The sequence below is a fragment of the Podarcis raffonei genome, chromosome 8 (genome assembly GCF_027172205.1).
Source record: "Podarcis raffonei isolate rPodRaf1 chromosome 8, rPodRaf1.pri, whole genome shotgun sequence".
In the NCBI taxonomy this organism is placed as follows: Eukaryota; Metazoa; Chordata; class Lepidosauria; order Squamata; family Lacertidae; genus Podarcis; species Podarcis raffonei.
The window spans coordinates 42,034,016-42,058,857 of record NC_070609.1 but is presented as its reverse complement, the minus strand read 5'-3'; positions in this window follow the sequence as shown (position 1 = coordinate 42,058,857).

Sequence of the window (24,842 nt, the reverse complement as noted above, 5' to 3'; positions counted from 1 at the left end):
TGGAATCCAACAACATCTGGAAGGCAGAATACTCCCATTACTACATTACCCACATTATAAGTATCTATTTCACATGTAATTTATGAAGGGGAGCACTCTATTTTTGACCCAGGGACATGTTAGTATGTGGAAAGTCCAACTTTAATCCTACTCCAAAGCTCCAATTCCTCCTAAAATTTGGCAAAGGAAAATGGGCAAGCCTGTTCTACATTAAGTGAATGAGAGTTTCATACTATGGTACAAGCAAATAGGTAAAAGATTTTCTACAGAGGCTGCTGCATGCATATTCCAGAACTCTGGGAAAGCAAAAGCATGCATAAATTCTTTTAATGTTTGATGTATTAGAGGATTTTAATATTTTTTGGGAAGCCACCCAGAGTGGCTGGGGAAGCCCAACCAGATGGGCGGGGTACAAATAATAAATTATTATTATTATTATTATTATTATTATTATTATTATTATTATTATTATTCTGTACACAAACATACCTGCCACTACAATTCCACTTCTCCTTTCCAAAGTTGATCATATATTGATATCGTACCTAGATTTAGATTTCTGCTTCAGGGCTCTTGGGTGCACTTTGTCAGGCAATCACCCTCTCCAAACAGATACTTGCAAAGTTGCACAATCCCTTTCTTAGGTAAGATGTCATCACAATAGCCAAAAAACTCCCATATTAGGTATGAATTTAGCACACCTGAGCAAATTGTGCATCCACTGTGGAACTAGATACACGGGATCTATTAAAGGGATAAGTAAGGTGGGCCCTGTTTTCAGATAAAAGCAGTGTGGTTTAGGGGACAGTCGGGGCACCAGATGTGGTGTCTGAGTGACCAGGCAAGTTGGGTTGCTTAACCTGTACTTCAGGTATGCCAGGACTCCCTGCAGTGTTCCATGCAGTGGCGTAGCGTGGGTTGTCAGCACCCAGGGCAAGGCAAGTAATTTGCACCCCCTAACCCGTGGATTTGCGCCCCCTAACCTTAACCCCCAGATGTTGTGCCCGGTGCGGCCGACCCCCCTGCACCCCCCACGCTATGCCACTGGTTCCATGCCTCTTCTTCAAATGAGCTTCTCTATCTTAGACTAGCCCCTGGCATCTTAGAGCTTTTTTTGAAATCTTATGGGTTCTTTTGTTGCTACTTTGCAATCTGAAAATGTATCCCAGTGGTCCTGGATGCTTAAATTATGAAAAATGTAACTGAATGAGACAAAGGTTGGTTTTCTAAAAAGCTAACTTTGAATATTAGAGCTCAGACAACCTTTTCATTGTGCATTCATGATGATTTGTGTTCATGGTAGCAGTGAAGCAATTATACACAATCCCAATTTCAATATACTGTTTCCTCCTGCAAAAGTTTTGGGGCAGGCAAACTGCTTTGTTTCCAATTGGTGCATGTCCTGTAGCTTCCTGCTGAAGCCCTGTAACTTTTATACTACAAATGTTCCAAGGGCTGTTTTTGTTCTGCTTTTGTTGTGTTATAGTGCAAAAGTGCCCCTCCAGGTGGCAAGAATCAGGAAGCATTGCAGGGCAACTATTCTTGCATCAGTGACATGTTGTAGAACACAGTCTCAAGGAAACGGAGGTGTGAGCCCCCTCTAAACAAAGAGAGAATATAGTACAAATCAAGTACAGAGAATGGGGCAGGAGATTGAATTCCTAACTGAGCAAAATGGATGCTTTCTATGTGTGTTATTCAGGCCAGCCAGTGGATAACTGCCAGACAGATACTCTAAGTTCAAGGCAATTGCCTCTTTAATGCATGCACATGGTAAGTTTCTTTTAGCTAGATAGAAAACATTTTTAAAAAAAATTTTTGAATCACCTGGGGATAAATCACAGGTTTCAGCATGACAGAGAAAGGAAAGTTCATGAACCCAAACTAGTTTCGTTCAGTCTGCAAACAAACCCTCAAAGCATTGCACAACGATCTGAAAACCTCAGAGGCTCATCCTCCATACAGACAGCAATTCAGGGCTCTAGTGCCAATGTCACATAAGGTGAGAAGTCGCATTACTTCACGATTATCAGGGATGCCCAACAAGGAGGTTCCAACTTGAGAACTTCAGGGGGAAATGATGCAAATTTGCCAGAGCACATTTGGACTGAAGGACAGGGCATGCATTGTTGAATTGCATAAGAACGGCATTGGTGCTGGTTAGATATAAAATAACAAACTGAATCAAGACCTTTCCTTAACTTATGTAGTAAAATGACTGAAAAATTACATGCATAAATTGTTGCAAGCTTAATATTTCCTCGCAAAAGTCAAAACTTAAATGTAACTATTTACATTTCGAGCAGAGAACCTAAGGCTCTCCAATTTGACTCCTCTCAGTGCAAGCCAACAAATCCAATAATTAGGGATGATGGGAGCTGGAGTTCAGACACAACTGGAGAGCCACAGGTTCCCATGACCCTGTTACAGATATCTCTTTGAAGGACAATGTACTGCAGAGTAAGTGAATGCAGCAGGCAGAGGATAATAATCTTCAATGTGCAATAGGAGTCGTGATAAGAACATGGCATAAGAGGAGCTGGATGTGCTGCATCAGACCAAGAGCACACCTAATATCCTGTTCTCAAAGGGGTGAAGGAAAGCCCTTTGAACACAGCAGGAGATGAGCACAAGCAAGCTCCCTCCTCCATGTTACAACCCTTAAGATAACATGGAGGAGGGAGCTTGCTTGTTTTCTCCTGCTCTGGAAGGTAGGACGCAAACCAATGGCTTCAAGTTGCAAGAAGGGAGATTCCGATTAAACATTCAGAAAACATTCTGACAGTGTTCAGCAGTGGAACAGACTCCCACAAGAGGTGGTGGACTCACCTTCCTTGGAGAATTTTAAGCAGAGGTTGGATGGCCATCTGTCATGGATGCTTTAGCTGAGATTACTGCATTGCAGGGGTTGGACTAGATGACTCTTGGGGTCCCTTCCAACTCTATGATACAATGACTACATCTTGTGGCATCTTGTGATGCCTGTGAGGAGTGTCACCCATATACAAGGGTGTCCCTGTTTCCAGCTGTAATATGTTGGAGGGTTTTGAGTCAAGAGCACAAGAAAGGCAGTATTGTAGCAAGGATGTCAAACAAGATGATACTGCACTATAAAGCAGCATCATACCACTTCAAAGAGACTTGGCTGCCCCCAAAGGATCCTGGGAACTGTAGTTTGTTATGGTCCCTATTCCCCTCACATGGTGGACGGTGGAGTCCAAAATAACTGGAGGGCACCAAGGTCAGGGAAGGCTGCTCTGGAGGACTGCATGAATGATCAGTGTATTATTTCCCTGTTTAAAGAGTGGACAGATCTTATAACATTTCCTTGGCAATTTTTAGAAAATATAAAATAAAATTGCAGAACAAGACTGTGAAATCTATTCTTATTCCACTGGAACCCAACATTCAAACACAAAAGCTTTCACAAAGAAAGCTATTGTTTCACAAGGGCAACTGGAAATCAAAGTAAACGCATATTTATAGCTACTGAGCTGTTTAAAACAACACTCTGAAACTGCTCCTGAAACCCACTTCACACAAAAGTCATATTCTGGAATCAGGGAAAGGGGAGGAAAGGAAGATCAAAGATCTCCAGGCAGCCTGGCTCTGCATATAATCGGTTTTTATCAGCTCTTGGCTGTGTTAAAGGGAGGCAAGACTGCCGACAAAGAAAATATTAAATGAGGTGATGAATAACACTTCTTGGCCTTAATTATAAGGATAGCACTAAGCAACAGTAATTGCAGGATAAATTATCGTCAAGAGATATTTCCAAACATAGGCCCCCAAAAATGCATGTCATTATCAAACAATTATTTTAAGGTTCATTTACATATAAAAAGGATAAATGGAATGCTCCTCTCTAGCACTCTTTTCCCCCCTTCCACATGTGGGGGTGGTAGAGATTTTCTGGGTGGTGCATGGGAATGAGATACACATCGCCCCAAATGTGGCTAATGACAGGCCTGAATTCTATGTGCCTCCAGCTGAGAGCTGTGTGTTAACAACCAAGGACATCCGGCCTGTCCGGACCTCGAGTGGTTTTGCTGCCATTATACACATCTATCAATAAACGAGCCCACTTAAACTGAAAAAAGATTGAGACTAACCTCAGTGAATTGTTGTTGTTGTTGTTAGTTAGTTATTATTAAAATTTCTATTCCAACCTTCATCCAAAGATGACAGGGCAGTTTACATTATAAAAACACAAAAATGCATACCACAAACGAAAACAATCACCACCACCACACACAGTTTAAAAGGCGGTCCTTGAGGTATTGTGGTGCATAACCATTTAAGACCTTATAGCTCAAAATCAGCACTTTTAATTGGGTCCAGAAACTAACTGGCAGCCAGTGCAGTCAGGCCGGGATTGGCATTATAGTGCTACGTCGGGTTACAAACACCCGGGTTATAAACACTTCGGGTTACAGACTCCGCTAACCTGGAAGTAGTACCTCAGGTTAAGAACTTTACTTCAGGATGAGAACTGGTGACTGGGAGCGGCCACCAAGACCATTTGAAGGTGCCCCAGCTACCTTTGAAGGTGACCCGGAAACTACAACTAATCCAGAATGCGGCAGCTAGACTGGTGACTGGGAGCGGCTGCCGAGACCATATAACACCGGTCCTGAAACACCTACATTGGCTCCCAGTACATTTCTGAGCACAATTCAAAGTGTTGGTGCTGACCTTAAAGCCCTAAACAACCTCAGCCCAGTATACCTGAAGGAGCGTCTCCACCCCCATCATTCTGCCTGAACACTGAGGCCGTCCTCCAAGGGTCACTGCGAGAAGCAAAGCTACAGGGAACCAGGCAGAGGGTCTTCTCGGTAGTGGCGCCCACCCTGTGAAATGCCTCCTATCAGATGTCAGGGAAATAAACAACTACCTGACTTTTAAAAGACATCTGAAGGCAGCCCTGTTTAGGAAAGTCTTTAATGTAATAATATAATAATAATAATTTATTATTTGTACCCCGCCCATCTGGCTGGGTTTCCCCAGCCACTCTGGGCGGCTTCCAACAAAGATGAAAAATACACTAAAATGTCACATATTAAAAACTTCCCTGAACAGGGCTGCCTTCAGATGTCTTCTGAATGTCAGGTAGTTGTTTATCGCTTTGACATCTGATGGGAGGGCGTTCCACAGGGCGGGCGCCACTACCGAGAAGGCCCTCTGCCTGGTTCCCTGTAACTTGGCCTCTCGCAGTGAGGGAACCGCCAGAAGGCCCTCAGAGCTGGACCTCAGTGTCCGTGCAGAACGATGGGGGAGGAGACGCTCCTTCAGATATACTGGACCGAGGCCGTTTAGGGCTTTAAAGGTCAGCACCAACACTTTGAATTGTGCTCGGAAACGTACTGGGAGCCAATGTAGGTCTTTCAAGACCGGTGTTATATGGTTTCGGTGGCCGCTCCCAGTCACCAGTCTAGCTGCCGCATTCTGGATTAGTTGTAGTTTCCGGGTCACCTTCAAAGGTAGCCCCACGTAGAGCGCATTGCAGTAGTCCAAGCGGGAGATAACCAGAGCATGCACCACTCTGGCGATACAGTCTGCAGGCAGATAGGGTCTCAGCCTACGTACCAGATGGAGCTGGTAAACAGCTGCCCTGAATACAGATTTGACCTGTGCCTCCATGGACAGCTGCGAGTCCAAAATAACTCCCAGGCTGCGTACCTGGTCCTTCAGGGGCACAGTTACCCCATTCAGGACCAAGGAATCCACCACACCTGCCCACCTCCTGTCCCCCAAAAACAGTACTTCTGTCTTGTCAGGATTCAACCTCAATCCGTTAGCCGCCATCCATCCTCCAACCGCCTCCAGACACTCACACAGGACCTTCACCGCCTTCACTGGTTCTGATTTAAAAGAGAGGTAGAGCTGGGTATCATCCGCATACTGATGAACACCCAGCCCAAACCTCCTGATGATCTCTTCCAGTGGCTGCATGTAAATGTTGAAAAGCATGGGGGAGAGGACAGAACCCTGAGGCACCCCACAAGTGAGAGCCCAGGGGTCTGAACACTCACCCCCCCCCCCACTTTCTGAACACGGCCCAGGAGGAAGGAGCGGAACCACTGTATGACAGTGCCCCCAGCTCCCAGCCCCTCAAGACGGTCCAGAAGGATGTTATGGTCGATGGTATCAAACGCTGCTGAGAGATCCAGCAGAACTAGGAAACAGCTCTCACCTTTGTCCCTAGCCCGCCGGAGATCATCAACCAGTGCGACCAAGGCAGTTTCAGTCCCATGATGAGGCCTGAATCCCGACTGGAAGGGATCCAAATGGTCCGCTTCTTCCAGGCATGCCTGGAGTTGTTCAGCAACCACTCGCTCAATCACCTTGCCCAAGAATGGAAGATTTGAGACTGGGCGATAATTGGCCATCGTGGCCGCATCTAAAGATGGTTTTTTAAGAAGCGGTTTAATAACCGCCTCTTTCAGCGGGTCTGGGAAGGCTCCCTCACGGAGGGAAGCACTCACCACCCCACAAAGCCCATCGCCCAGTCCTTCCCGGCTTGCTTTTATCAGCCAGGATGGGCAAGGATCCAGGAGACAGGTGGTTGGCTTCACTCGTCCAAGCAGCCTGTCCACATCCTCGGAGGTAACAGATTGGAATTGATCCCACACAACTTGACTAGACAGGACTCTAGCACTCTCCTGCCCTGGCCCTGCTCCCACGGTGGAGTCTACTTCTTCCCGAAGAAGAAGTATGTTGATGTTTTATCATGTCTTTAATATTCTATTGGGATAAATTATTATTATATTATTATTATGAGAACAGAAACCATGCAGTGGTGGCGCAGTGGCAGTGGGAGGCCCCATTGGCTAAAGTGGTATCTCAGGTTAAGAATGGTTTCAGGTTAAGAACGGACCTCCAGAAAGAATTATGTTCGTAACCAGAGGTACCACATTTTGCCTCGGTGAGCAATCTGGCCATTGAATTCTGCACCAACTGCAGTTTCCAAACAGTCTTCAGGGGCAGCCCTTATATAACGTGTTGCAGTAATCCAACCCAGAGGTTACCAGAGCATATATGATATACGTTAGGCTATCCCTGTGCAGATAGGGGTGCAGCTGAGCCACCAGACAAAGCTGATGGAAGGAACTCTGTGCCGCCAAGCCCACCTGAGCCTTGAGTGACAGCAAAGGATCCAACCTGCAAGAAACCTCCCATCCACCTGGTCTAGGGAACCACCCACCAAAAGTGCCTCAGCCTTATCTGGATTAAGTTTCTGTTTAGTGGTTCTCATCTAGTCTCACCTGTAGACATAAAGGGGAAGTAGAGCTGAGTGTCATCAGCATATTCCTGACAATGTACTCCAAAACTAGATGATCCCACTCAGCAGTTTCACGTAGATGTTAAACAGCATGGGGGATAACGTTGAAACCTAAAGAAGCCTATATAGAAGGCTTCACAAAACTTTTCTATATCGTCAAGCTTACACAGACAGTTAAAGGTGGAGGGACTTCTCTTTTGACAGCTGGCTGGTGATTTGTAATTCTGGCTGTTTTTATGCAGCAGATATATGTGTGTGTTTATGTTTTGTACTACTTTGATTTATTAAAATGCACTTCCAATATTTAATTATTTGTTATAAATAAAACAACAGCTGTCCCAAACTCCACTGGGTTGTAGTCAACTAAGTTCCACTCAAACTAGATCTATTTAAATCAATGAATGTAAGGCCATTAACTTCGATGGGTCTGCTCTGAGTAGAAGATACAACCCATTGCATCTTTGTATGCACAATGCAGGAGCATGCATTCTTGAATGTACATGCATTCACAAACTTGCACACACTTGTGTCTCTTTTACAAAGGGACAATAAGTGTGTGTGTATATGTATATATGTGTGTGTGTGTGTGTAGATATATATATATATATATATATATATATATATATATATATATATATATATATATTAATTACAGCAAAAGTCAGTTTTTCACCACCCTAGTTTTATTTTTAAATCATGCTTGGGAGATGTAGTCTTACTGACTATGTGTGCCTTTGATTAATGGAAAAGCTGGAATGGTATCACTGCCAGGTAACAGTTGACTGACACGTCAGCTATTTAGTGCGTTCTGCTTGTTAATATGTAATGCTAATCGCCCAGGCTAAAAGTGATGGTGGACGCTGATAATCAGGATCTGCATAAGAAAACATGCAAATAAGCAGGGATTTCACTGTATGCACATTTAAAATTCTATGTATATAGTTATCCCTTGCAAAATGACATGTGTGTTGGCATCAGTACTGCTATCTCACCAACATGAAAATGAATCGTTTTCTGGCACATAACCCATTCAACCTGGAATGCTTCCCAGCTATTTTTAGTCTTTCCCAGATGTACTGAATTAATTCAACAAACAATATTTCTGGAATTGCTTTACTGCCCGTAAATTCCAACACTGGCTTAATGTTACATATAAATATGTACACTGATATTTCATCTTTTCTTTTTTTCTTTCCCCAGTATAAGTGAAATATCTTTCAGGTAGAAAGAAAATAAAATACAGCATTTGTTTGTTTGTTTGTTTGTTTGTTTGTTTGTTTGTTTGTTAAGGGAGAAGGGATTTAAATACTTTTTGCCCTGCACTTAGGGCTTCTTTCCGCATTTGGTGGAATTCAAACAAGTTTCACTATTTAAATTAATGGACCCAACTTAGTCATGTTAATTAATTTAAGTGGTTCTACTTTGAGTAAAACATGGTTGAATACCACCCATTATGGTTAACTTTCAGGGGCCACTGTAAAAAGATTCTACCGCAGATGGAATGTGCAGTCCAAGTCTACTTCCTACATTTCTCAGTGCGTAGAGACAGTCCCTGATTCGAATAGGTAAAGGAAGTACACTTTGGCAAATTCATTATTGTATCTATTGAGAGTTTCATATATATGTCAATAATACTTCAAAATTCCAGTCCCATCTAGGCTAGAGTAAGAAATGTGGATTTGAATCTGAGTCTCCATCCCCCCTCCCCTAATGCATTTTGGCGTGGATAGGAACACCACGCTTCCAGATTTCCAGTGTGCATCGTCAGCAGTTATGCGCAAAATGTGACACAGATGCTGGCAGGCATGTGGGCATGCAGATTCCCACATCCAGTCGCTGCTTGCTGAATTAAACAGAAACTGACTAAGGAAACTAGTTTCAGACATTGCTTTAAATGCCTGCATCAATTTTGCACAAAGCTAGAAGTGACAGAGAAAGAGAATTGCGCAGACGCTACATGTGATCCAAATACAGTTAAACACTTGAACGTCCTGTTGATTTCATTAAGAGAGCTATAGGTTCAACTCACTCCTGGAAATGAACAGGACTTAGAAGCATTTATAGGACACAGAAGGAATTAACGTTGGATGGATACCGTCCATTGTTATTAGCACTGGCCCATCCAAATAGCAGCAGCAGAAACAACAACAACAATAGCATTTATATCCCACCCTTCCTCCAAGGGTGGTCTTTGCTCTCCCGCTCTCCGTATCATCTTAACAGCAACCCAGGTCACCCCGTGTGCTTCACAGCAAAGTCTGCCTGGTTCTGTCCAACATCCTGAATGTTACACCACACTATACAGACCTACCCAGGAGTAAGTTTCATTGAGTTCCATAGGGCTTACTCCAAGGTATGCGGGTATAGGAATGCAGCCTTAAGCACTTTTCTATCCTGTAGATTTTAGTGGTAGAGTCAAGTGAATGCTAATGCTTTATTTATTTATTTTTTAAAAAATCCAATAGAAATAAGGAATTCAAGCTGGCTAAATGGTATCCAGAAATGTAAGGTCAGGTCCAGCAAAATTAAGCACTATTAAGGCAAACCGATTTCACTGGGTTGAGCATGTTTTCAACTCTCTTCTGAAATTGGTGAGGCTAAAGCTGCAATCCTATAAAAAACTAATCAGCGTGCGATTTACTTCTGAGTTAATCTGCATAGGATGGCTCTGCACAAGTGTGTAACTTTGGCTGGATAACAACCAATGTCCTCTGGGTGGAAAAAAAAACTATTTCGGTTTGCCACTACAGCTGCAGTTCTAAACACTCTTAGCACACTTACACAGGGAGTAAATTCCATTGAACCCACAGGGTCTTATTTCCAACTACACATGAATAGTATTGCGCTGTAAATTCTCTTGATTATGAATGTCTAAACCCAGCTTTAATTTGGGTTGCAGAAGTGTGTTAAATTTGCTTCTTTGACCCTACTGATTTTATGACAAGGAGACATTAGAATGTGCTCTTAAGTATGCCACGTCAAAATGAATGGCACACAATTCCATGTAAACATCTTTATGCTGAGGTGCCAATGATTTTATTTTGTCTTTATGCTTCTCAGCTAGAGAGCTTTGCCTTGACTACTAACTGCAGTTTTTACTTCACAAGCTCCCTCTAGCTTTCCCAAGTACTGGTAATATACTCCCTCTCAGAAGAATTGGAAGGGGTGGGAGGCAACTGAGAGTCAAAGGTGGTCTTGGTTTTAGAGGAACACAAGCTGATATTGTATAACCAATTCCAAGTAGGTTTTTAATTTGTAAAAGCCACACAGCTAAGAGAGACGCAAGCAACCCACCCACTTCTTTTGAATCAAGATCAAAGGGAGCATTTTTAAATAAAAATAATGAGACATAACCTTATGATGTCCCAGAAAACCACATTTACCACTGTATTAACTAATTTTAGTGCCCAACACATACACACACAGAGAGAGGGGGGGGGATTTGGAAATTATTATCCAGCCACCCCATTTAAATTGCAAGCATTTTTTTAAATGGAATGATACAGGTCATGAACTTTGATTTAACAGTTGCATTTATTTTTCTTTATCCTAGCCTGAGTCTCACATTCATTTCTGACTTGGTATTGTCACCACTAGGACACAATCCACGAGTTAGGGAATCATAAGGAATCAGAAATTTTACTCAATATGATACACCAGTGGCCACAACCCATTTTAGCCCCATAAACAAATGTGTGCACACATGGACACCATGTTTTTGTGAAATATTCAGGTAAACAGAAATAATCTGAGTTTAGAAAAGCATATAGAGCTGAAAGAGGATGTTGGGGAATGTGTTACTCTTTCAACTTCCTCCTTCAGCAACATGTGCTTTTCAGAAGAGAAGACATTAGCCACATTCGCCAACTCATGATCAGAGGCAAAGAAAGAAGGGCTCAAAGGCTTTGCAGCACCCAGAAAAAACTTCAAGGGCGTCATTGCATCCCTATTGCTTTGTACCTAAGGGCCCACGTCACTATTACAACTGTGTAGTTAGGTAACGTTCCCAAAAGTCAACAAGAAACATATGCATCACACGACAACACATACAGTAACTCAAGTTTTGAGAAAACTATAATGATGATTATGAAAAATCCAGTCATCCGAAAATTAAAGCTGCCATGACAGCTTTCTCCCCATTCTTAGGAATATGGCAAGCTGCCTTATACTGAGCCAGACCACTAGTCCATCTAGCTCAGTGCTGTTGACACTGACTGGCAGTGGCTTTGCAGGAGACTTTCCCAGCCGTACCCGGAGATGTTGGGGACTGAACCTTCTGCAGGCAAGACAGATGCTCTGCCACTGAGCTAAAGGTAAAGGGACCCCTGACCATTAGGTCCAGTCGTGACCGACTCTGGGGTTGCGGTGCTCATCTCAATTTGTTGGCCGAGGGAGCCGGCGTACAGCTTCCAGGTCATGTGGCCAGCATGACTAAGCCACTTCTGGCAAACCAGAGCAGCGCACGGAAATGCCGTTTACCTTCCCGCCGGAGTGGTTCCTATTTATCTACTTGCACTTTGGTGTGCTTTCGAACTGCTAGGTTGGCAGGAGCAGGGACCGAACAACAGGAGCTCACCCCGTCGCAGGGATTCGAACCGCTGACCTTCTGATCGGCAAACCCTAGGCTCTGTGGTTTAACCCACAGCGCCACCCGCGTCCCGCCACTGAGCTACAGTCCTACTATTATGGTCACTTGGTAAATGATGCTACTGGAATGAATAAGGACTGTATGTGTATAGAAACATATGAATCTGCCCTGAAGGGAGGTCTGTTGTTACTAGTTCTGTAAAAAACTGTGTCTGAGTTGTACCACTTCAGACTGGAGGTGGAGGCTGGCCTAGCACACTGATCTATGTGGTGCCACTAGACATTGATAGGTATTGGAGCCCAATGGCATTCGAAGGCCACCACGATGGCTACCCCTCCCCCGTACTTAAGTGTTGTTATGGGGCTGCCACACCCCAAAAGGCAAACACCCATGCCACACACACACACACACCCTGGGTGTTTGTGAATGAGGCAATGTTTAGGGCATTCTTCTAAAAAAAACCAAAATGGCAGTCATCAGGACACCCACTGCATGACATATAGCAAACAAACCCAAATATCTCACAGTCCTCTAGAGTAAAGTGGTAGTGTGTCTGGGAGCTGATCAGAGGCCAAGGAGGCAGAGAAACTTGTGGTCTGTCTGATGCAGTCAGATCAAACAGCTTTTGACTGCATGTGCATATTTCTATGTTCCTTGAGATTTCAGAATAGTTGGCATAGTTAACTTCAAATCTTGCTAGTTAATTGTTGGCAAGAAAAGACAAATTATGAGCAGGGGAACTATTCTGGGAGGATTTAGAGTATTTGAATAATTTAGACCCCTGCCGCTAATGTGACAAGATTGTTTTTCTCTTGCCATCACCTGCTGCTACAGGAATTAAAACTGTCGGGGCGCTCTCTGGCCTAGGCCAGGCCTTAGTAATGAGCTTTATCAGTCTATAAATGAGTTTATGCAGCAAATTAAACTGTAAATTTGGCTGGAGTGGTAAATATTTAGAAAATAAAGATATGCAAAGATAATGAGCGGGGCTGGGTGAAGGAAGGGGAAAGAGAGAAGAATGCAAAATGTCAATCCTTTAAATCTTCATCCTAGTAGGGTTGCTGAAAGTTTACTGCCAATGTTGAGCGTGTATGTTTGTCTGTGTAAATATATGTGTACCTCTGCAAACGACAAGGGAACACTTTATTTCCAGAGTAGTTACAGATGCACCGGGGTAAAGGTATGTATGGTTTTTTTTTTACTGCTGGAATATTGCTGATTCTAAAGTGCAGCAAAATTTAATTAGCAGTTGGGCAGGCCAGGAGGGGGTGGGAGAGAAAGCTGTTGAGTGCAATCAGATTGAATGGAAGGTAGGTTGGCAACTTGCACTCTGCTAGAAAAACAAAAAGCGGATGTATGGGGGGGGGAGCAGGAGGGAGAGGACTCTCCAGGCTGTAACTACTTTCCACAAAAGTTTTCTGATGGACGATCTTAGCCCTATTGGGGTTTTCAAGCAACTAATGGGGTAGGAGCACATGAGGAGCATGGATACATGTGTGCTGACTCTGTCTCTGTCCCATAAGCACCACCTCAGTCAGTAGGGTGAGTGGATTGTGCATCTCTCTGTCTAACTAAAGCCCTTATAAAAAGGTAGAGGTAAAGGACCCCTGACAGTTAAGTCCAGTTGCAGACAACTCTGGGGTTGTGGCGCTCATCTAGCTTTACAGGTTGAGGGAACCGGCATTTGTCCGCATACAGTTTTCCCGGGTCATATGGCCAGCATGACTAAGCCACTTCTGGCAAAACCAGAGCAGCACTTGGAAATTCCGTTTACCTTCCCACCGGAGCAGTAGCTATTTATCTACTGCTAGGTTGGCAGGCGGGACGTGGGTGGCGCTGTGGGTAAAACCTCAGCTCCTAGGACTTGCCGATCGCATGGTTGGCGGTTCGAATCTCCGCGGTGGGGTGCACTCCCGTTGCTCGGTCCCAGCGCCTGCCAACCTAGCAGTTCGAAAGCACCCCCGGGTGCAAGTAGATAAATAGGGACCGCTTACTAGCAGGAAGGTAAACGGCGTTTCCGTGTGCGGCTCTGCCTCGCCAGGGTAGCTTCGTCACGCTGGCCACGTGACCCGGAAGTGTCTGCGGACAGCGCTGGCTCCCGGCCTATAGAGTGAGGTGAGGGCACAACCCTAGAGTCTGTCAAGACTGGCCCGTACGGGCAGGGGTACCTTTACCTTTACCTTTAGGTTGGCAGGAGCTGGGACCGAGCAACGGGAGCTCACCCCTTTATGGGTATTTGAACTGCCGACCTTCTGATCAGCAAGTCCAAGAGGCTCAGTGGTTTACACCACTGTGCCACCTGTGTCCCTTATATCCTGCTTTATTGTTGGCATCCGTCTGTCCCCAGAGACAATGGAAGAGTGCGCCTTTGGGGGTGAAGTCAAACTGTTGGAAGGTTGCAGCACCTGCCATGGCAGTAGAGACTGATGTGGGAGAGACATGCTTTGTTGCAGCTGGAGCAGATGAAGGCACCCAGTTGTGCTGCTGCAGTTGCACCACAGTATTTCTTCTCAGTGGGCTTGCTCCTGTCTTAGAAATACAAAAATTCTAAGGCAGCTTACTATAAAGCTTGTTAGGAAAAACAATGCACTGCTCAGCATCAGGATCAGGATAAAACAGTAGAATAAAAACAAACAAACCAAGAAATCCCAAACAGGAAGCAGCTAAACCTCACCATTACTGTTCATTAAAAGCCTGAGCAGTTCGACTAGAATAACACCAGAGGATAACTGAAGAAAAACAGAAGATAATTTGAGGCAAAAGGAGAAGAAAGGTTTTCCTTTCTTATTTCTGGCCTCGTATATAAGAGAGAGGCATTCAACCAAACATACAGAGGACAGCTCCCTCAGTTGTTCAGAGGGAAGAGGAGGGCGAACGCGGCACAGTGTGTCTTTGGTGGCCGGAAGCTCCTGCTGCTGCTGCCACCGCCACTGGCTGGGGGTGCCTTCCCCTGTCTTTCCCTTGTGTGGCAGGGGGAGGAGAAGGACAGGGGCTGCTGGCTGCTGGAGCCGTGCTGCCACCCCCTAGCACCTCGTGATGTGACATGTGACATCAGGACATTGCATCAGCCGCCCCGCCCCCCAGTCTGTTTCAGAAGTTCTGGTGAATAAGGTGCAGGGGGAGAGGGAAGAGGAGGAGGAGGAGGAGAAAATAATAATTCAGGAGTGCTGCTAATGAGACTAGTAAAGTACGAGATTGAAAGCTATTGGGGCTCTATTCCTGGCTGTCGCCAATGCCCTCCTATGCACACTTGTCTTTGCCTCTGTTTTGCCTCCCACACTTTGTCTCCCTCCACACTCTAGACTGTGGAAAGCCTCTTGAGGAAGGCACCATCTTTTAATATATAGTGCTGCCTCTGGGCAGTACTGTAATGCAAACAATTCCAATTAGATTATTTAAACAGTGTGGATTCTAACCACAGTTCCCATGCCAGCCCTAACGAAGAGCATTGTCGTGATCCCACATTATGCTGAGCAATAAGGAGTCATGACCTCAGCCTTTCTGGGCCAGATGATGATGTGGCATTAATTGCATGAATGCAATTAACAAGCATTTTTTTAAAAAGAAGAAGAAGAAAGAAGAAAGAAATGGCAGCCATGTGTGTCCTAGGAAGTGAACAGCAGAAGGGCCACAGTGTGGGGGGGAGTTTATCCCTTCCTCACTTCTGTGCTCTTTGTGACAAGCACATACATACACATACATGTGCGTGCACACAAACACCCCTCCTGAAACTGCTGCTTGCACTAGGACAGAAACTGATTTCATTCTACTAAGTGGAACTGCTTGTAAAAATGTGTATATTAGACAACACTGCATTGAACTAAGATGTTTAGACATTATCTCTATTATGCCAAAGGTGTGGAATGTATCACTGATGTTTCCAGCCCCCTTTTGTCTCTGCTTTGCTTTTTCATACCTGTTTCACACGTATTCTCTGTGATAATTTTGTTTTATGCTTGATTTTATATTTTATTTCTAAATTTCATGTCAGGTGAAATGCACACTAAAATGTTGGTGAATTTTCATGAGGACTTTAAAAAATCACAATGTGGTAGATTGAAGTTAAGGACAGGAAAAATGAGAAAATGAAATTGTTGTATTCAGTATTATCTAAATATGAGTTTCTTCTGCCAGAGGGCTTAAATGTGTTGGGGTGAATCAGCACCTTCATGTTGATGTTTGCATATATAATTTCTCCAGTATGATCACATATTGTAGGAAATGTATACTTCTTGTGCGTTCTGCCTACCATTGCCCAGTAGCTACAACTGCACATGTAGCCTGCAGACACAGGACTCAGCTCAAATAAATTGTGGTTATGCATCAATGTGGATATCCTAGTCCTATTAACAGTGATGTGGTTTTCAGAGGGACTGACATGGGGGCTTCAAGAAATTTTATCAGCTTCAGTTTACAAGTAGGATTACATACTGTCAGTGGCAGAGGAAGCCGCTCGGGCTCCTGGGGCAGTGTGCCCAGGGGCTGTGTGAGCTGCCCATAGGGGCAGGGCACACCGTGGGGCCTCCAGAGTCTGCCTGCCTCCCTCCTCCTACTCAGCCGCCCTACAGCTGGGGGGGGAGGCAGTGGGCAGACCGTTTGGGCAGCACGGAACCTGCGCACACCCAAGCCACTGTGTCTCTCCCAGGAGAGATGCATGGCTTGGGCGCACTGCAGGCCCCACAGTGAGTGCCGCCCGGCATTTTGTCACTCCCCTCAGTGGTGATACCCAGGGTGGCCTGCATCCACCGCACCCCCTACCTCCGCCCCTGCATGCCATCCAACAAGTTGAGGCCGAAAACCGGGACGCAGATCTTCCGGGCTACACTCCTGTGCAAGGCTGTGATCTTACACATTTTTGGGCTCTGTGGCTCTTGCTTGAGAGCACAGCACCCAAAAACGGGATGTCCCAATTCAATCAGGGCAGCTGAGGGGTATGGGATGAGCTGTATAGTGCTATTCCGATGAAGGTAACTGGCAAACCAATTCAGTAAGCCCCAGTAGCAGATACACCTATGCATTCAATTCTTAAACAAGGGTTTCTTAGCTTGGAGGTCCATTCTCCTTGTCTGAATTCATGCTGATGTTGGCAGGGGCAAGAAGAACCCAAGAAATCCTTTCCCAGGCACTAACGTATTTCTCATGGAGCCAGAAGCTTGTGCAAGTGTTGGCTTATCTGAGTCTAGATCTATTACATTTATAGTAAAGTCAAGTTGGAGAGACAGAAAGGACTCAAAGTATAATCTAATCCAGTTCCCTGAAATAGGATCCACCACACCTGTGCTCCATTGCCAGAAATTAAAACCTCAGCCCTCAGGACATACAAGTAACACTGTATGCAATGAAACCCGGTTATAGTCAGCTAAATGCTTCTCTGAACTAATAAGTGCAGAAGACACCAGACGGTTATAAGGAACCCTGCCATCATATTTCAAGACCATAGAAAGGGAACTGGTTGAGAAGTTTAGAGTTGGTTGATTCATATACGGAAAGACAAGCTGTCTGCTAGTCAAATTACCTCCATGAGAATTAGACATTTATTAATTTATTACGTTCACCACCAATCCTCCAAGCAGATTAGAGTTGTGTACATGGTCCTCCCCCTTCACCTCATTTTATTCTCGTAACAATATGGGCACCATATTTTAAGAAGGAGATTGGCAAGCAAGTGTGCACCCAGAAGAGCACTGAATATTTCAGACATAGGCTTTACTAAAGCAAAATGCTGACACTTGGAACACAAGCGCTAACCCCCAAGCACTGCCCCACGGAACACTGAGCCATTGCTACAGACCTGTCCCCCTTCACACATTCCTGTCCCCCTGAAACTCCTATCCCTGAAACTCAACCACTACCATACTTCAGATCCCCCCTATGTCTCCCCTCCAACTCTAAGCCACATAGTTCCACTCCCTTATCAAACCCCCTCCTGCTCCCCACAATCCAGCTCTACCCCAGTTGTCCCTGGGAAACAACTCCATCTCTCTCTGAGCCACACAGGCATCTCTGCCATAGAGTCTCTCCAGAGGAGAATGACCAGGATGGTTAATGGTCTGTCAGACCGGTGCTGTCCACAAACAAAAGCAGACCCCCAAAACATTGTCTAATGAAATGCTGCAGAACTGGTACACTACACCTCACCTCCTCTTGAGAGCCAGTGTGGTGTAGTGGTTAAGAGCAGTAGTCTCGCAATCTGGGGAACCAGGTTCGCATCTTCGCTCCTCCACATGGAGCTGCTGGGTGACCTTGGGCTAGTCACACTCTGAAGTGGCCTGTGGATGGTCACTGTGAGAAACACTGCTCAGCCAGATGGGCCATTGATCTGCTCCAACAGGGATTTCCTTAAATTCTTATGATGTAAACAGCAGCATTTCACTCAAACCAAACTTTCATGAATCTGTCTGTATGTTTAGTCCCAGAAGACTGTCCAACAATCCAATGGATTACCATGTATGGGAAAACTGGAAATGAACACACTTAAACTTTGGAGAGACATGGAGTCACCTAATATCTTTATAGAGCTCAGCTGGAATGCTGAACAATATGCAGTTTTATGGATCATATCCCTACAGAAATCAGGAGAGGGAAACTGTCAGTTCCGAGTTTGAAGTTTACTACTATTTTTATTATTTTTAAAGGTGAAATCACACCACTGGGGAGGGGGCAGGCAAACTTCCAGACTTTTTGAATGAAATAATTGGTACTAATGTGCTAAAGCAGTTTGTTTATATGGAACAGAATATTCTAAACGCTTCACCTTCCTGCTTTTCTCTGATTACATTGCCTCAGTTTAATTACCAAAGTTTGTAAAATGACTCTCAGAACAGGTGTAATTTTTTCTGCAGGTGCTACCTGGTGAACAAAGCCAGATGTTTCTCACAGCCTTGATCAGACAGAAATCGGTGAACAGAATGACCAAGGTTTCTGTATCTATTTGTTCAGGCAAACAAAAAATAATGGCAGGAAGGAAAGGAAGCAAAATGCCGAGACCTCACTGAAGTGGTATATTTGTGTACCAGTTCAGAGACTGCTGGTGGCAGCAGTCATCTGATTGTATACATCTTCTTTGCATTGAAAAAGCATTGCTACATAGAAAACTAGATATGACGGGTTTAAGCTTAGAATTCTCCCTGACATGCTAGTTTGCTATGGGAATGAAAATATGTATGGATAAATATATATTTATATTTCAGTTTAATAATAATAATAACAATTAGTAGTAGTAGTAGTAGTAGTATACTGCCCTTCATCTGTAGATTCACAGCATAGATAATCTTTATCCCACTAAAAAAGAACATCTTATGTAAGATCAGTTAGAAAACAACAGCCCCTACCTGCAATCATGCAACCTAAAAGGCGCAGCACACAAGGAAATGAGCATGAGGTGGGAGGAAAACAAGCAAACTCTGGCACCAAATTCCTGAAGTTTCAAAGTAGCTCTTAAAATGACCCTTTATTCACAAGCTAAAAAGATACACCCTGGTCAGCTCTATCAATCAGTGGGAACTATGATATGATGTATCATACAATGGCTAATAGTGCTCACAATTTAAAATCTTTCAGAGGACTTTTGCAATTTGCATTTAAATTGATTGAACCGTCTGGGTTCATTTTAGAAATTTGCCAGGGCATCTTTCATTTCTCCACCCTACAATGTCACCCTTAATACTATTATTCAAATACTTATGACCAGTGCTTTTTTTCTGGGGGGACGCAGGGGTACACATACCACTAAACATTTTGTGAATCTTTGTACTTTAGTCCATTTACTGTATTTATTTTTTCCAGTCTGAACTATAAAATGGTGATTCACTTGAGTCAAAATGAGTGTACCCCTAAAAAATTTTTTAAGAAAAAAAGCACTGCTTATGACATCATTAGATAAATATAGTCAATATCTGCATGTGATTTAGCTTTTAATCACCAAATGTCAGAGAAATATAGGACACTTCTGCAGCAGTGTGTACAAATATGGAGCCATCAGGATGCCCAAATTTGCCAAAGTTTCCTAAGTCATGATCAAGTGATAAAGTGATGAACAGCCAAGATGCCTATGTTCTATCTCCACTGATGGATACCAGCTGCTGAGAGTCTCTCAGGTCCTGCTTGCAGGCTTTCCATAGGCATCCATCCAGCTGGCCACTGTGAGAACAGGATGCCTTGGGGCCAATCTAACAGGGCCCTTCGGATGTTCTAATGTGGGGCTATATAAACAATGCTGTCTGGAAATACAACTGTAATAAACACATAGGAAACTGCCTTGGAACCAGGTGTTCCGGTCCACGGTAGAAACAGATGACAGCTTTAAAAATGTAAGAAACCATAATGACAACAAAACAGAATTATAAAAACAAATGGAACGGGAACAGATTCGGAAGTATCAGGCTCTAATCTCACAGGTCAGGGGAAGCCTGGATTGGATGAAAAAAGATCTTTTCAAAACATGACTGAAGCTCCTCATAGATGAGCCTTCATGTATGGCAGAAGGAAAGGGATTCCACAGAGCAGGGGAAAAGGCGGGAAACGATCCTATGATCACTGCCTGACATACGCTGTGTGGTTTGGTGCCACAAGTAAAATTTCCCAAGTGTATACTGGGGCAGGTGGTCTATTTTCTAGTAAAAATAGTGGGGAAGGTGCGTGGAATATTCTAGAAGTGTGAGAAAAACATTTGAATTTGGTCCATTCATTTCAATGGGTCTGCTCTGAGGAGAACTTAGTTGGATACAACCTGCTGTACCCATTAAAAAGTGTGTGTGTGTGTGTGTGTGTGTGTGTGTGTGTAAAAACACATGTCTGTAAATGCATATCAGATTTTGCAACTTAAATTGACTCGTTGTTCAGCTTTGAGCCCACCAAATAATACTTCTGATGTGATGTCAGTGAGAATATTTAACGGAGATGTCTTCCAGGGCAGATCTCACATAAATCGTCAAACTCATTAAAAAAATGAGAATACTAAGAGGAATTAAAAGCTGTTTTCAAATGCTTGCTTGTCATGATTTAGAAGGTGGGAGTTTTCCAGTAAAGTGCAATGACGTGTATGAAACAAAAACAAACCCAAATGAAATGAATGATAAAATAACTCACCCCCGCAACCATGTTGTTGCCTGGCCTCATTATTTCAATTCAGGGACTGACAGTGTGAGACTTAATATTACAATGAAAAGCAAAAATGGTGTCAGCAAAACACACACACACACGAAAAGTTTGGGTGACACCCAGATGTGAAACAGTATGATACACTGGTTAAACCCACGTAAAAACCAGAAACACATAAGATTGCAATTTAATCTTTTTATTTGAAATATAAATATTGTTACTATCAAGCTTGACAGTATAGAAAATGTGTGCCCTGCAGCCGCCTGACAAAACAAAATTTATATTTAAAACTTCCTGGAATAATGCCTTTCATATGTAGGGTTTTGTCACACTGCAGTGACTCTAAACCTACCTTATGGTCCTGTACCTTTAATTATTTTATGCCTAGAAGACACATTTTAAATAGAAGTGGCGGGTTACAAGCGTTTTGACAGCTGAGGATGATTAAAATACTGACAACATTCAGTATATAAAATTCCCTGAGGTTTTAAGCTGGGTACTCCTAGGAAAGTTAGACATTTGGATACAAAAAGTATATATTTTAACCACTAGCATGGAATGTTTACACCACAGGGATGGAATCTTTCTCTGCTGCCCCTTCCATTGAAAACCTTTTCCCTCTCAAACCCACATGCAAACTTGAAAACTAGTCAACCAATATTGATTTACTAAAGTAATCTTGTTTTGAAAACAGACATCATGTTTCTGGTCCAGCTGTTTTATATCATGACAAAAAAAATGATGGGGTGTGGGGGGGGTAACATTTTGGAGCATACCTATTAAATCCTTTCCTTTCCCTTTCCTTTAATAAGGGTGTTAGATGCTTTGAGCATTAACCAGCGTGTCTGTGCCTCTCATTTATACAATGCATTATTGATTTTATTACACTAAAAACAAAGCACCCCTCTCCTTCCCCGATCCATCCATTACCAGAGTGCTATTTATGTAAGATGTGATTTATACAGGTTGCATTTCCCCCCTGAGACTGGGCCAAAATCTCCTCCCTCCAGTTACCTGAACCCAAACCCCTGCCATACCACAATGAAAATGAGGACCTATTTTCTGCTGCTTTCTTGCAAGGGAACGTGACAAAATTCTCAAAAATTCTTGTAGGGGGAGTTACTGAAATGCGAACAGCAGGAAGCTCTGGAGAGAGCCTTGCACTACTTCCTGCCAACCACACTTTCCAGAATGCCTTGGGAGTGATGTGACTGAGCGTGGCATCATTCCTGAGACATTGTCTTTTTTTTTTTATAATATTTTTTATTACGTTTCTTTCCAACTTTTATACATTGCAAGCAAATAAGGAATTTACAAGAAACCATTTTTTTTTTTTTTAACAAAAATCCCAATTTGGACTTCCCCACCCCTTCCGATTCTGCGTTCTTTATATTAACAATGTCAGCAATTTGTTACCTTATGTCATACCTTATTGTAACTTTTACATGTTATGTATCTAAATTCAATATATTGTGTCACAGTTTTTATACCTTTAAAATAAACGTAACATGTTCAGTTCATATTATCTCCTTTTCTCTTTTATCACTTAGTTTACTATTTACTTAATCATAATTGCTAAAGCGTATCATTTCGAAATCATGCACAATCTTAAGATTCATACAGTTTATAATACTTTTGCAAGTAGTCTTTAAACTTTTTCCAGTCTGCCTCAGTTGTTTCTACATCCAAATCTCGGATTCTGCCGGTCAGTTCAGCTATCTCCATGTAGTCCATCAACTGCGTCTGCCATTCCTCCAGCGTGGGTAAATCTTGTGTCTTCCAGTTCTTTGCGATAAGTATTCTTGCTGCTGTACTAGCATACATAAACAAAGTTCTGTCCTTCTTTGACACTTTCTGGTCTACCATGCCCAACAGGAAGGCCTCTGGTTTCTTGGGAAAGGTATGCCTAAATATCTTTTTCAACTCATTATAAATCATTTCCCAGAAAGCCTTAACCCTTGGGCATGTCCACCAGAGGTGAAAGAAAGTCCCCTCTGCTTCCTTACACTTCCAACATTTATTGTCAGACAGGTGGTGTATCTTAGCTAACTTGACTGGGGTCATGTACCACCGGTATATCATTTTCATAATGTTTTCCTTCAAGGCCGTACTTGCCGTGAATTTCATTCCGGTGTTCCATAACCTTTCCCAGTCTTCAAACATAATGTTGTGTCCAACATCCTGTGCCCATTTAATCATAGCAGATTTAACTGTCTCATCCTGTAAGTTCCACATAAGCAGCAAGTTATACATTCTAGATAACAGCTTTGTCTTTGGTTCTAACAATTCTGTCTCTAGTTTCGACTTTTCCACCTGGAAACCAACTTTTTTATCCATTTTGAAAACCTCTTGAATTTGAGCATAATGTAACCAATCTCGCACCTTATTTTTTAGTTTGTCCTGGCTCTGCAACTTCCAATTGTCTCCAATTTTTTCAGTCAGTTCCCAATATTTCGGCCAATAGGCCTCCATATTGGGTCTTTTTCGGGCCTTGGCCTCCACTGGTGATAGCCACCTCGGAGTTTTACTCTCTAGTAAGTCTTTATATTTCATCCAGACTGCAAAAATTGCTTTTCTGACAATGTGACTTTTAAACAATTTATGTACTTTAACCTTGTCGTACCATAGGTATGCGTGCCATCCAAAAGCATTATTAAAACCTTCCAGATCTAGGACATCAGTGTTTTCCAACAAGAACCAATCTTTCAGCCAGCAGAAGGCTGCAGCTTCATAATACAACCTCAGGTCCGGCAGGGCAAACCCCCCTCTTTCTTTTGAATCTGTTAATATTTTAAACTTTATTCGGGGCTTTTTGCCCTGCCAGATAAATCTAGATATATCCTTCTGCCATTTTCCAAAGCAGTCCACTCTGTCCACGATCTGTAAGGTTTGAAACAAAAATAACATTTTCGGCAACACATTCATTTTTATCGCTGCGATTCTTCCCAACAAGGAAAGTTTCAATCTTGACCAAATTTCTAAATCCTTTTTAACTTCCAACCAACATTTCTCATAATTATCCTTAAATAAATTCAAATTCTTGGAGGACAAATAAATCCCAAGGTATTTCACTTTTTTAACCACATTCAGTTCTGTTTCTCTCTGAAACCCCTCTGTTTCTGTGTTTGTTAAATTTTTGGTCAGAACCTTAGTTTTTTGTTTATTCAACCTAAATCCCGCCACCCGACCAAATTCCGATATAAGTTCGAGAACTCTTTTTGTACTGGATTCTGGCTCCTGCAGTGTCAAAACTAGGTCATCTGCAAAAGCTTTCAGTTTATATTGTTTCACTCCGACCTCTATCCCTTGTACCAACCGGTCCTCTCTGATCATATTCAATAGCACCTCCAGGACTGAAATAAATAACAGAGGGGATAGAGGGCACCCTTGTCGTGTCCCTTTTTCAATTTTAAATTCCTCCGTCACCACATTGTTCACTATTAGTTTAGCTTTTTGTTCTGAATAGATTGCATGTAATCCATTCTCAAACCCCCGTCCCACTCCCATCCCTTCCAAGTTCTTCTTCATAAACATCCAAGATATGTTGTCAAATGCTTTCTCCGCATCAATAAAAGTTAACACCGCCCTTGTGTTCCTATTAGTCTGCAAAAGTTCTAAAATGTCAATGATGTTTCTAGTGTTCTCATATAAATGTCTACCAGGGAGAAAGCCTGCTTGGTCTTTATGAATTACTTCATTTAAAACTTTTTTAAGTCTATTTGCCAAAATGTCTGCAAATATTTTGTAATCCACATTTAGGAGTGAGATGGGACGGTAGTTTTTAAGCTGAGTCTTTTCAGATTCTGGCTTAGGTATCAATGTGATGAAGGCTTCTTTCCACGTTTCTGGTGCCCTCTTCCCATCCATGATCTG